This window comes from Procambarus clarkii, chromosome 48, assembly GCF_040958095.1.
Source record: "Procambarus clarkii isolate CNS0578487 chromosome 48, FALCON_Pclarkii_2.0, whole genome shotgun sequence".
Lineage (NCBI taxonomy): Eukaryota > Metazoa > Arthropoda > Malacostraca > Decapoda > Cambaridae > Procambarus > Procambarus clarkii.
Window position 1 is genome coordinate 25416465 of NC_091197.1, and position 12251 is coordinate 25428715.

Consider the following 12251-nt stretch of genomic DNA (forward strand, 5'->3'; position numbering starts at 1 on the left):
ATATATATATATATATATATAGATATATATATATATCTATATATATATATATATATATATATATATATATATATATATATATATATATATATATATATATATATATATATATATATATATAGCTTCTATCTACATACAAAGATTACTCAAGTGTAATTGGCCTGTTATGTTGAACATTGTCTTCTGTACAGAAGACAATCACTTGTCATTGTGATTGCCTGAAGACGGTCACTTGCCATTGTCTTCTGTACAGAAGACAATGTTCAACATAACAGGCCAATTACACTTGATTAATCTTTGTATGTAGATAGAAGCTGCCACGTATGGGACAATAAGCCTTCTGCAGTTACCTCTATTCTTATGTTCTTATGTTTCACCCCACATTTATCCCTTATGTATCCCCTTATGTTTTCACCTTTATTGTCTTATCACCTAACCCAATGCGGGTATAAAATGAACCAGCCCTGTAAAATCGCTTCACTTGAGAATGAACCATGGAGGTTCGAAACGTTGTGCAAATTGTATAAATAAGTGTAATACATTCCTTAGTAAATCACTTCTTTTCTTCACCTTAAAAGTACGAAAATGAGTTTTGGAGAACTCCTATTTCAACTAAGCCCTGATGCTAAGAAAATAGTTAGAGGGATAGAAGCCCTAAACCAGAAAATAATAAATACAGAATATGCGATCATATTCAATGAAAATATGTATATATATATATATATATATATATATATAATATATATATATATATATATATATATATATATAATATATATAATATATATATATGTCGTACCTAGTAGCCAGAACTCACTTCTCAGCCTACTATTCAAGGCCCGATTTGCCTAATAAGCCAAGTTTTCCTGAATTAATATATTTACTATAATTTTTTTCTTATGAAATGATAAAGCAACCCTTTTCTCTATGTATGAGGTCAATTTTTTTTTATTGGAGTTAAAATTAACGTAGATATATGACCGAACCTAACCAACCCTACCTAACCTAACCTAACCTATATTTATAGGTAAGGTTAGGTTAGGTAGCCAAAAAAAGCTAGGTTAGGTTAGGTTAGGTAGGTTAGGTAGACGAAAAAACATTAATTCATGAAAACTTGGCTTATAAGGCAAATCGGGCCTTGAATAGTAGGCTGAGAAGTGCGTTCTGGCTACTAGGTACGACATATATATATATATATATATATATATATATATATATATAATATATATATATATATATATATATATATATATGTCGTACTTAGTAGCCAGAACTCACTTCTCAGCCTACTATGCAAGGCCCGATTTGCCTAATAAGCCAAGTTTTCATGAATTAATGTTTTTTCGTCTACCTAACCTACCTAACCTAACCTAACCTAGCTTTTTTTGGCTACCTAACCTAACCTTACCTATATATATAGGTTAGGTTAGGTTAGGTAGGGTTGGTTAGGTTCGGTCATATATCTACGTTAATTTTAACTCCAATAAAAAAAAATTGACCTCATACATAGTGAAAAGGGTAGCTTTATCATTTCATCAGAAAAAAATTATAGTAAATATATTAATTCAGGAAAACTTGGCTTATTAGGCAAATCCGGCCTTGAATAATAGGCTGAGAAGTGAGTTCTGGCTACTAGGTACGACATATATATATATATATATATATATATATATATATATATATATTATAATATATATATATAGAACTGGAATATATATATATATATATATATATATATATATATATATATATATATATATATATATATATATATATATATATGTCGTACCTAATAGCCAGAACGCACTTCTCAGCCTACTATTCAAGGCCCGATTTGCCTAATAAGCCAAGTTTTCATGAATTAATGTTTTTTCGTCTACCTAACCTACCTAACCTAACCTAACGTAGCTTTTTTTGGCTACCTAACCTAACCTTACAGATAAATATAGGTTAGGTTAGGTTAGGTAGGGTTGGTTAGGTTCGGTCATATATCTCCGTTAATTTTAACTCCAATAACAAAAAATTGACCTCATACATAGAGAAAAGGGATGCTTTATCATTTCATAAGAAAAAAATTATAGTAAATATTAATTCAGGAAAACTTGGCTTATTAGGCAAATCGGGCCTTGAATAGTAGGCTGAGAAGTGAGTTCTGGCTACTAGGTACGACATATATATATATATATATATATATATATATATATAACCAACCCTACCTAACCTATCTTTATAGGTTAGGTTAGGTTAGGTGGTCGATAAAGTTAGGTTAGGTTAGGTTAGGTAGGTTAGGTAGTCGAAAAACAATTAATTCATGAAAACTAGGCTTATTAGGCAAATCGGGCCGTGCATATTAGGCTGAGAAGTGCGTTCTGGCTACTAGGTACGACATATATATATATTATATATATATATATATATATATATATATATATATATATATATATATATATATATATATATATATATATATATATATATATATATATATATATAGAGAGAGAGAGAGAGAGAGAGAACTGGATCACCACTACAATTTTGTCCCCATTGCTCTGAGACACTCGGCGCCTAGGGTAAAAGTGCTACCAGTTTTTTGAAGGAACTGGGTTCTAGGCTCATTGAAACAACAAGGGAACCGAGAGCTGCAAGCTTTCTTTTCCAGCGCCTCAGTGTGGCAATACAGAGGGGAAATGCGCACTGCATCCAGGGTTCCTGCCCGCCATCTGAGGAGCTGGAGGAACTCGACAACCTATGACAACCATCTTTGTAACCCAAATGTAACTCCTTTTTTGTAACAAAGTTCAAATAAAGTAAATATATATGTGTACATACAAAAGAATGGGGGTGGTAGGAGAAGATAATATTAGTGTTCAGTGAGAAACCACAAGGTCTCCTCTGAATACTTTTTATTTTCTTCTCCGAGGCTATGGGTCCCCACATTGGCACCAGAGGTGGTACCCTCACAAACTTTTATATATATATATAAAGCTAACCTAAAATAATATATATATATAATATATATATATATATAATAATATATATATATATATATATATATACACATATATATGTCATATCTAGTAGCCAGAACGCACTTCTCAGCCTACTATGCAAGGCCCGATTTGCCTAATAAGCCAAGTTTTCATGAATTAATGTTTTTTCGACTACCTAACCTAACCTAACCTAACATTTCCTGCTACCTAACCTAACCTTACCTATAAAAATAGGTTAGGTTAGGTTAGGTAGGGTTGGTTAGGTTCGGTCATATATCTACGTTAATTTTAACTCCAATAAAACAAAATTGACCTCATACATAATGAAATGGGTAGCTTTATCATTTCATAAGAAAAAAATTCGAGAAAATATATTAATTCAGGAAAACTTGGATTATTAGGCAAATCTGGCCTTGCATAGTAGGCTGAGAAGTGCATTCTGTAACACTCCAAACCGGACCTGCGGTCCGAGTCGGGACCCAAGGTCCTGACTGGTTTGGAGTGGAGACGGGTTCAAGTAAAAAATGGGCACACAGGAAATGATTTCGACGTTCAGTAAACACTCACCGAGTGGATAACTGAATGCCCGACAGCCCAATACGGATGATCGTAATAAGATGTGCTAATGCACACGTGATAATTACGTTCAGTTAACACTCTGAGTTGTAAACTAAAACTAAACAGCTGCATAGTTGATGATGATAGTAATATTTAAGATTGAGAACTTTAACTAAATGACCACACATGTAGATTTGTAAACACTACTGAATTGTAAACTAAAGACTAAGCCAGCCAATGCTAGTTGATGATGATAGTATATTTTAAGATTGAGAAACTTTAAACTAAATGACCACACATGTAGCGATTTTGCATTCAGTAAACACTTACTGAATTGTAAACTGAAAATGTCAGCCAATGCATGGTTGATGATGATATTTATTATTTAGATTGAGAAACTTTAAACTAAAACCAAATGGTCAGCGATTTTGTTCAGTAAACACTTACTGAGCTGTAAACTGAATGTCGGAGCCGGCCAATACAAGGTTTGTGATAGTATATTTTATTTTTTTTTTACGATGGAGAAACTTTAAACTAAAAAAAATGAGGTCAAGTGGATATCTATGTTCAGTAAACTGTTACTGAGATGTAAACTGGATGGTTGAGCCACCCAATACATGGTTTGTGATAGTAATATTTTTTTTTTACGATGGAGAAACTTTAAACTAAAAAATGAGGTCGCATGGAGGGATATCTATATGTAAACAGTTACACTGTAAGTTGTAAACTGAATGGTAGAGCCACCCAATACCTGGTTAATTATAATAATTTCACGATGGAAAAACCTTACTAAACTAAAATGAGCGCACATGAAGTGATTCTCACGTTCATTAAACACTTACTAGTTGTTAACTGAATGTCTGAGACATCCAATACATGGTTGATGATAGCAGTATTAATGACATTGATAATAAGAGGTCGTGAACTAGATACTGGTAGGGGGACAACAAAGCTGTAATATTGAAAAGAAACTGAACTGAATTTGAAAATTGATTAATATATGTAATGTGAAGCCAATCTACTGGAAAACAGTAAGCAAACTTTATTTGAAAAAGAATATGAGAAGACTGAAAAGCTGGGGGCAAGAAAAATGTTAAAAATAGAAGTAATGATCTTCAAATCATAACATAAGATATCCATGACCGTAATTAATACAGTGTGAACTCTCTTAAACTATGCTCACCGTGAAATCTCGTCACTAGGCATAACTTGTCACTCTGCGAAACAAATTATTGACTATAGTGCGACAGTGAGAATAAAAATGACCACTTGTGTTTTGGAGTGCTATTTTAGTCAAGAAATACTGTAAAGGATGATTATTGACTAAAGGGAACTTCGCGGACTGCTGGTGTTTGATGTGTTGAACTGCTTAAGGAAGCATATTTGCTAGAAAAAATTCCTGTAAAATAATGCTTGTTATATGTTTTGACTATCTAGCTAATAGCATATTGCCTGACTAATAATGAAATGAAATGTCACATTTTGTCTGACTCACTTAGCACAAGTGAAGAGAAAACATTGAAAAACTGGCCAAGGTTAAAAACTCTGTGAAATCATATCTGTTATGATAAGTTTTGACTAGCTGCAAGCTATGTTTGCCTTCTCTCTCTAATCTACACGCGCGATATGAAATGTGAAAAAAATCTTACATTATGCTATGTTAACAGTGCTTGAATAAATTATTAAGAGTGCTAGGGTACTGTTGCGCGCAGTCATCTCGCTAAGGGGTCGGCGACAGAATTGTCAAAAATGATGTACCTTGCATACATCAAATCTTTAGTGGTTTATGCGGCACCTCTGCTTGTTTTTGATGACTGAAAGGAGTTTGATGATACGAATAGTAATTGCTGACATTGAGCATATTCTCAAAACATAGTTTCTGCAAAAAAAAAAATAACATTAAAATAGATGCGAGCTGTGATTTGAAAACAGAAGATGTGTGATGTGTGCCTTATTGTGTGGACTCTGGAGATATGATCTCCACATATGAGTTTCTCAAGAAAAGCGGTAATATTTTTCTTTGTGTTTGGATGTAATAGCTAAACATGGATGACAATTTCAATAATGTTATTTGGTCATCCGACAAAGTTGATTTTCCACGTTACGTTACATCGTGTTACAGAGGGCTAAAACTGGTAGACCGTAATATTCATATGGTAGGAGATGTAATGGAGATGGACTAAGTCATACTTTTATTTAAAAATGGCATTTTGGATTGCAAAAGATGATTTGCGTTACGTTACGTTACGTTACATTGTGTTACAGAGGGCTAAAACTGGTAGACGCCAATATTTATATGGTAAGAGATGTAATGGAGACGGACTAAGTCATACTTTCATTTAAAAATGACCTTTTGGACTGCAAAAGTGATTTGCGTTAAGTTACGTTACGTTACATTGTGTTACAGAGGGCTAAAACTGGTAGACGCCAATATTTTATGGTAAGAGATGTAATGGAGATGGCTAAGTCATACTTTCATTTAAAAATGCCATTTTGGACTGCAAAAGTTGATTTGCGTTAGTTACGTTACGTTACATTGTGTTGCAGAGGGCTAAAACTGGTAGACGCCAATATTTATATGGTTAGAGATGTAATGGAGATGGACTAAGTCATACTTTCATTTAAAAATGACATTTTGGACTGCAAAAAGTTGATTTGCGTTACGTTACGTTACGTTTCATTGTGTTACAGAGGCTAAAACTGTAGACGCCAATATCTATATGGTAACGAGATGTAATGGAGATGGACTACGTCATACTTTCATTTAAAAATGTTATTTGGTCTGTAGAAATATGATGATTTCCACGTTACGTTACATTGTGTTACAGGGTCTAAAACTGGTAGACACCAATATTTATATGGTAAGAGATGAATGGAGATGGACTAAGCCTCACTTTTCGTTTCAAAATGTCATTTTGGACTGCAAAAAGTTGATTTGCGTTACGTTACGTTACGTTACATTGTGTTACAGAGGGCTAAAACTTGCAGACCGTAATATTTATATGCTATGAGATGTAATGGAGATATTGTGTTTGGCTAAATGGGGTTCACATTTCAATAATGATATTCGGACAACAGCCAGAAAGTTGATCTCCACGTTACTTAATGATGATATAATGCGATGCAAGCGTGTGCTAATATTTTATTTGTGTTTAGAATGTAAGGGCTATAGGAGATTGTCTAGACTTGCATACATTTTCAAATGCTAATTATGTAGGCAGTAGAAAGTCTGTTTTCCCCATTACGCTACATTGACTGTGTTACAAGAACTGAAAATAGACATAGCCCAGAGCTATTTCACTATCGACTCACCCGGTTTTATTCTCATCGAATGGTGTTTACATTTGGATGATGTAGGTCTTAAGAGACAGCCTTGAACTCGGGATAATGAACAAGTCAATTTTAATAATAGTATCAAGACTATGTTTTTCCACATTGTCTTATATATGTTTACTTTGCTTGGAATTTGTATGTGTGGAACATTGCTCACCTAAGGGAGTGAGAATGAAGGACGTGTTTGAGGTATAGCGAGGACTGACCGTGATGTGTATGTTTGTTTGTTTTACCACAGTGAATATGAAGCTACATTATGTTATGTCTACCAGTTGTTGAATAAACGTTACGTCACATTATGTGATACAAGAACTAAACAAGCTTGTTGTAACCTTTATTGTGTTTGGATGTAATGGCTAAACATGGTTTACCATTCATTATTGAGACATCGGACAGAAAGTTGCTCGTTACTCTTAAAATGATATTTGGGCAAAGAACGAAGTTACCATATTGATCACATTACATTAATGATATTTGGGCAAAGAACGATGACATCATGTTGGTCGTGTTACCTTACAAGGTTGTAAGGGTAAGAGTGATGGGGGGCTCGAAAATTGACATTAGTCGTCCATCCTCTGGTGCGCTGTCAGTCTAAGTGAAATGGAAAAAGATACGTGAACAGCGGCAGCAGGAGAAAGGAAATGATGTTACTTTCCCCCCAAATATTAAATGATCTGGAGAGAGAGAGAGAGAGAAAGAAAGAAAGAAAGAAAGAGAGAGAGAGAGAGAGAGAGAGAGAGAGAGAGAGAGAGAGAGAGAGAGAGAGAGAGAGAGAGAGAGAGAGAGAGAGAGAGAGAGAGAGAGAGAGAGGAGAGAGAGAGAGAGAGAGTGTTGAACTCGAGGATACTGAACAAGTCAATTTAATAATAGTCTCAAAACTATGTTTTCCGCATTGTCTTATATATTATGTCTACTTTGTATGTGGGGAACATTGCTCACCTAAGGGTTAGAGAGAGAGCGAGAGAGAGTATGAGAGTGATGAACTCGAGGATACTGAACAAGTCAATATGATTTGTTATAATAATAAGATTGAAGACCAGCTTATGACTGGATAATCTTAAAAACTATTTGAGCAAAGAATGAGGATACCATGTTGGTCACATTGCGATACAAGGTTACACATATGATCAGAAATAATAATACTAAAGGTTTTGCACAGAGCATCTGGTCTGGGAAGGGTGAAGTGATACTTGATGGTTTGGGCTTGGAGGGGGGGTGGGAGGGGGGTAGGGGTTTGGTGGGGGTGGATGGGGAGAGGGTAAGGCCATCCCACTACCTTGTCCATCTCACAACGTCTCAAACCGCCGCGAAGGTTAGACCTTAACGAGACGGATTGCCGTTTCATTCATTCAGGAGTCTTGAACATTCTGTGAAGTTGTCTTGCTATGATAACGCTGTTGTGTGATACAAGCTCTGCACAACAGTAATGGCTGTAGGAAGAAGAGGTGATGGAGATTGAGTAAACATGTATACATTTCAATGATCACAGTTAACAAGAACAATTTGTAGGTAGAGATCGCGTCTCCGTGACGATGTGAAATGTTTCCCTCTTTTAGTAAACGCTAACCTACTGACTTTGACTGAGTTTACTAAGTGATGTGCCATGTGGTGACACTTCTCAGGTCGATGTGACGGTATGTGATCCTGGTCCGTACCACTCTAGAGGTAAGGGGAAGAGGGGTGCCCCACTCTAGAAGGTAATGGAGGGGATGGAGAGGGGGCCCCTGATGGTATGGGAGAGGAAGGGGATGAGGGGTGGGGGTGATTGACGATGACAGGTGAGCCCCCTGCTGGCGGAAGTAAGACCCTAGCCCCCTCCTTAACGAATCGCAGTGGAGGTAGAGCCCTGGTGGGATGAACATCTCCAAGTCTTGTCTGAAGACATCGAAAAGCCATTAAGGCAAATGGACTACATCCCTCCTCCTGGACTCTGCTCTCTCCTACCCTCTTCTCCCACTTACGGCTTCCTGTAGGGGGAAGCTAATGTATGTCAAAACCGCAAATGACCCCTGAGCAGTCTCACGCCGAGGGGGACCTCCCCTCACCCTTCCCTCCCTCCCTCCATCCCTCACCCCTCCCCCAATCCCAAACAACATATCCGCTATGTTGGCTACCCTCACACCTACACTCAGCCTCTACATAGCTTACTTACTATCATCAAACCTATTATCTACACACAGGATTAAGTCTACGGCAAACACACATACATATTTAACTACTCCTTCCTCATATTCCACTCTTATCCTTGAATTTCTTATTCTACCACATACTCTCCTACATCCCCAACAACATGACTTCCCATCTTTCCTGACCACATACCCTAACACCGGACGCTCACACGCGTCCGACAAGCGCCAAACTTCCGGGAAAATTCCCCCCCCAAACCCTTTGCGACTAGACACCTGCGCACCACCTGCCAGCTGACTCTATAGAGCCACCTGGGCAGATGGTGCGTGCGGTTCTAGTCGCACTTTACCCTACTATGTCGTACCTAGTAGCCAGAACGCACTTCTCAGCCTACTATGCAAGGCCCGATTTGCCTAATAAGCCAAATTTTCATGAAATAATTGTTTTTCGACTACCTAACCTACCTTAGCTAACCTAACCTAACTTTTTCGGCTACCTAACCTAACCTAACCTATAAAGATAGGTTAGGTTAGGTTAGGTAGGGTTGGTTAGGTTCGGTCATTTATCTACGTTAATTTTAACTCCAATAAAAAAAAATTGACCTCATACATAAGGAAATGGGTAACTTTATCTTTTCATAAGAAAAAAATTAGAGAAAATATATTAATTCAGAAAAACTTGGCTTATTAGTCAAATCGGGCCTTGCATAATAGGCCGAGAAGTGTGTTCTAGCTACTAGGTACGACATATATATATATATATTGTGATGATAATCTCTTTCAAGAGAGATTGAGCCTGCTCTTCCCTACATAATTACGTCAAAATACAAGATACTATATACAAGATACGTTCACCAAGTATCGCCAAACGTTTTGCCCAGAGAGCAAATCGTACCCCAACACCTAGCCACCGCCGTAACCAGCTAACTGCTCATCCTCTGCCTGCCTGTTGCTGATTGGCTGGTGTCTCGTCGCCCCTGCCCTCCGCCACCACCACAAGTCGACGTCTGGGCTGCAGTGCGCCAGTCTCGTCAGAATGTCTCAGTGTTCCATGCAGTTGACATCTCTCGCTGGTAGACTAAGCCTTGGCTTTCGTGTACTAAGGGAGGTGGCAGCTCGAAGCCAGTATTCCAGCACTCATATTTTATTTTGCTATCACTGTAACTTACTTGTCTTAGCGTAACTTTTCATTTGCCAGTGATTATTCATGTTATTTTGTTTGTTGACTTATCCTGCATATTTTATGAGATTGCCTTTATTCATGTCTTGTTTTTCTAGAGTAATTAAAATTTCATTGTTTATATACTTGTGTTTTGTGTGTCTTCCCATTACCTTACCACAGACGAAAGGACCAACTTTTCTCTTTTTTTTTGTCATGTGACGAGGCCCTGCCCCTAGCTTTTGAAACAGCCGAACACCAACGCTTTACCGTCACATAACGTGGGGGCCTGTCCTAGGAGCTTCACTCAGGTACTGGTGCCAAGTAGTAAATTTATGGTAAGCGTATTTGGCTTTGGTAACGTAGCTTTTCATTATTTTTCATATTCAATTTTATTTTCATATGGTGCTGTGTGTATTGTGCATTCCGAGAGTAGCATATGGTGAAGGTGAGACAACTTTGGATTACGTGGTGACTGTAGGCCTCAGTCATTCTCTTAATTGGTCATCTCTCCCTCCGTGTTATTACTCGTGTTTACCATCTTTTGTCCCTAGGATATTTCTCATATTTTCGGCAGATCATCATATTGGTACCCTGGTACTATGGTCTGTCCCCGGGTCAAGTGTACCTAATCTTCTGCAATCTGACAGTAGGAGGATAAAGAGGGCCATAGTTCCTCTCGCACGAACTTTAGTTGCTGAATTGGGACCTCAGCAGCAGTTCTCGTCACCAGTTGACACCTCGCACCCCTACACGTCGGTCAGAGATGATGATATTTACATTGGTAGGGATTTAGCCTTCTTTTTCAGAGCACAAAAGTTCGCTAATTCTGTAAGTATCATATTAATTTCAGTGGGAAAAACTTGCTTATGTCCTATAGAGACTCGGCAAGGTATGCCTACATTCTTGGACTACCAATTTTACTTTCGAGGCAATTAACTGTTTCATTTGTTTTAGAAACTCAGTTTCGCTTGTTTAGTAGGATTTTCTTGCCCTTGTCCTCTTACATGAGTACTGGGTACAAGATTTCCTGCGACCTTGATTTAATAATCATTTATCATCTTGAAATTAACATTAATTGTTAAAGATTCCACAGGATAGGTACCAGTTGCCACGTTGTCCTGTTTCTGACATTCACCATATCACAACAGTATATTCGTTGTGCATTTATTTGCTAATTTCACCATGTTTCGTCTCCAAGCTTTCCGTGCAGATCCAGCAGGTGAAATAGGGACTTTAAGTCGTGCCAAGAGGACTGAATTACAAACTCTTGCACATGAGTATCAACTACAAGTTCCCTACCAAGCCAACAAAAATGAAATACATAACCTGTTACTGGATCATCTCTTAGAGGAAGGTAAGATAGACTCTGAAACTCACGAAACTTACTTTATTGCAGATAAAACTGATTTGGCAACGATGAAACTCAAACTAGAGCTGGCCAAGATCGAACGCGAGCAGCAAAGAGAAGCCCTCGAGCAACAAAGGGAAGCAGCTGCCATAAGAAAGGAAGAACAAGAACGTGAGATTGCAATACTCCGTGAGCGGGAACGAATACAGCTTGAAACAAAACAACGCCAATTGGAGATGCAACACGAACATGACAAACAACAAGCGACTCTGGCTATGGAATGTCGTCAACGAGAATTCGCGTTGGAAACTTCACACCTTGCTCAACGCCAGCAAGCTACCGCCAATCTTCCGTCAGTTTCAATATATCACATACAAGTAAGTTAATGCCACCATTCGTAGAAACAGAAGTTGATGTGTTTTTCACCACCTTTGAAACCCTTGCTAATCAACTTAGTTGGCCTGCCGACCACTGGGCAACCCTTCTCAGAGTACATCTTACAGGTAGAGCTGCAGTTACACTCAGTACTTTGGCGTCTGAGAATGACTACCAGACTCTGAAACAAGCGGTGTTGGACGCCTACCTTCTCTCCACCGAAAGTTATCGAAGAAAATTCCGTGACCACCTGAAGGCAAGTACCACTACCTTTCTCGAATTTGCTAATACCAAAAGGAGATATTTTATGAAATGGCTGGAAGCAGCACATGTCTCTACCTTTGCAGAACTCGTCAACC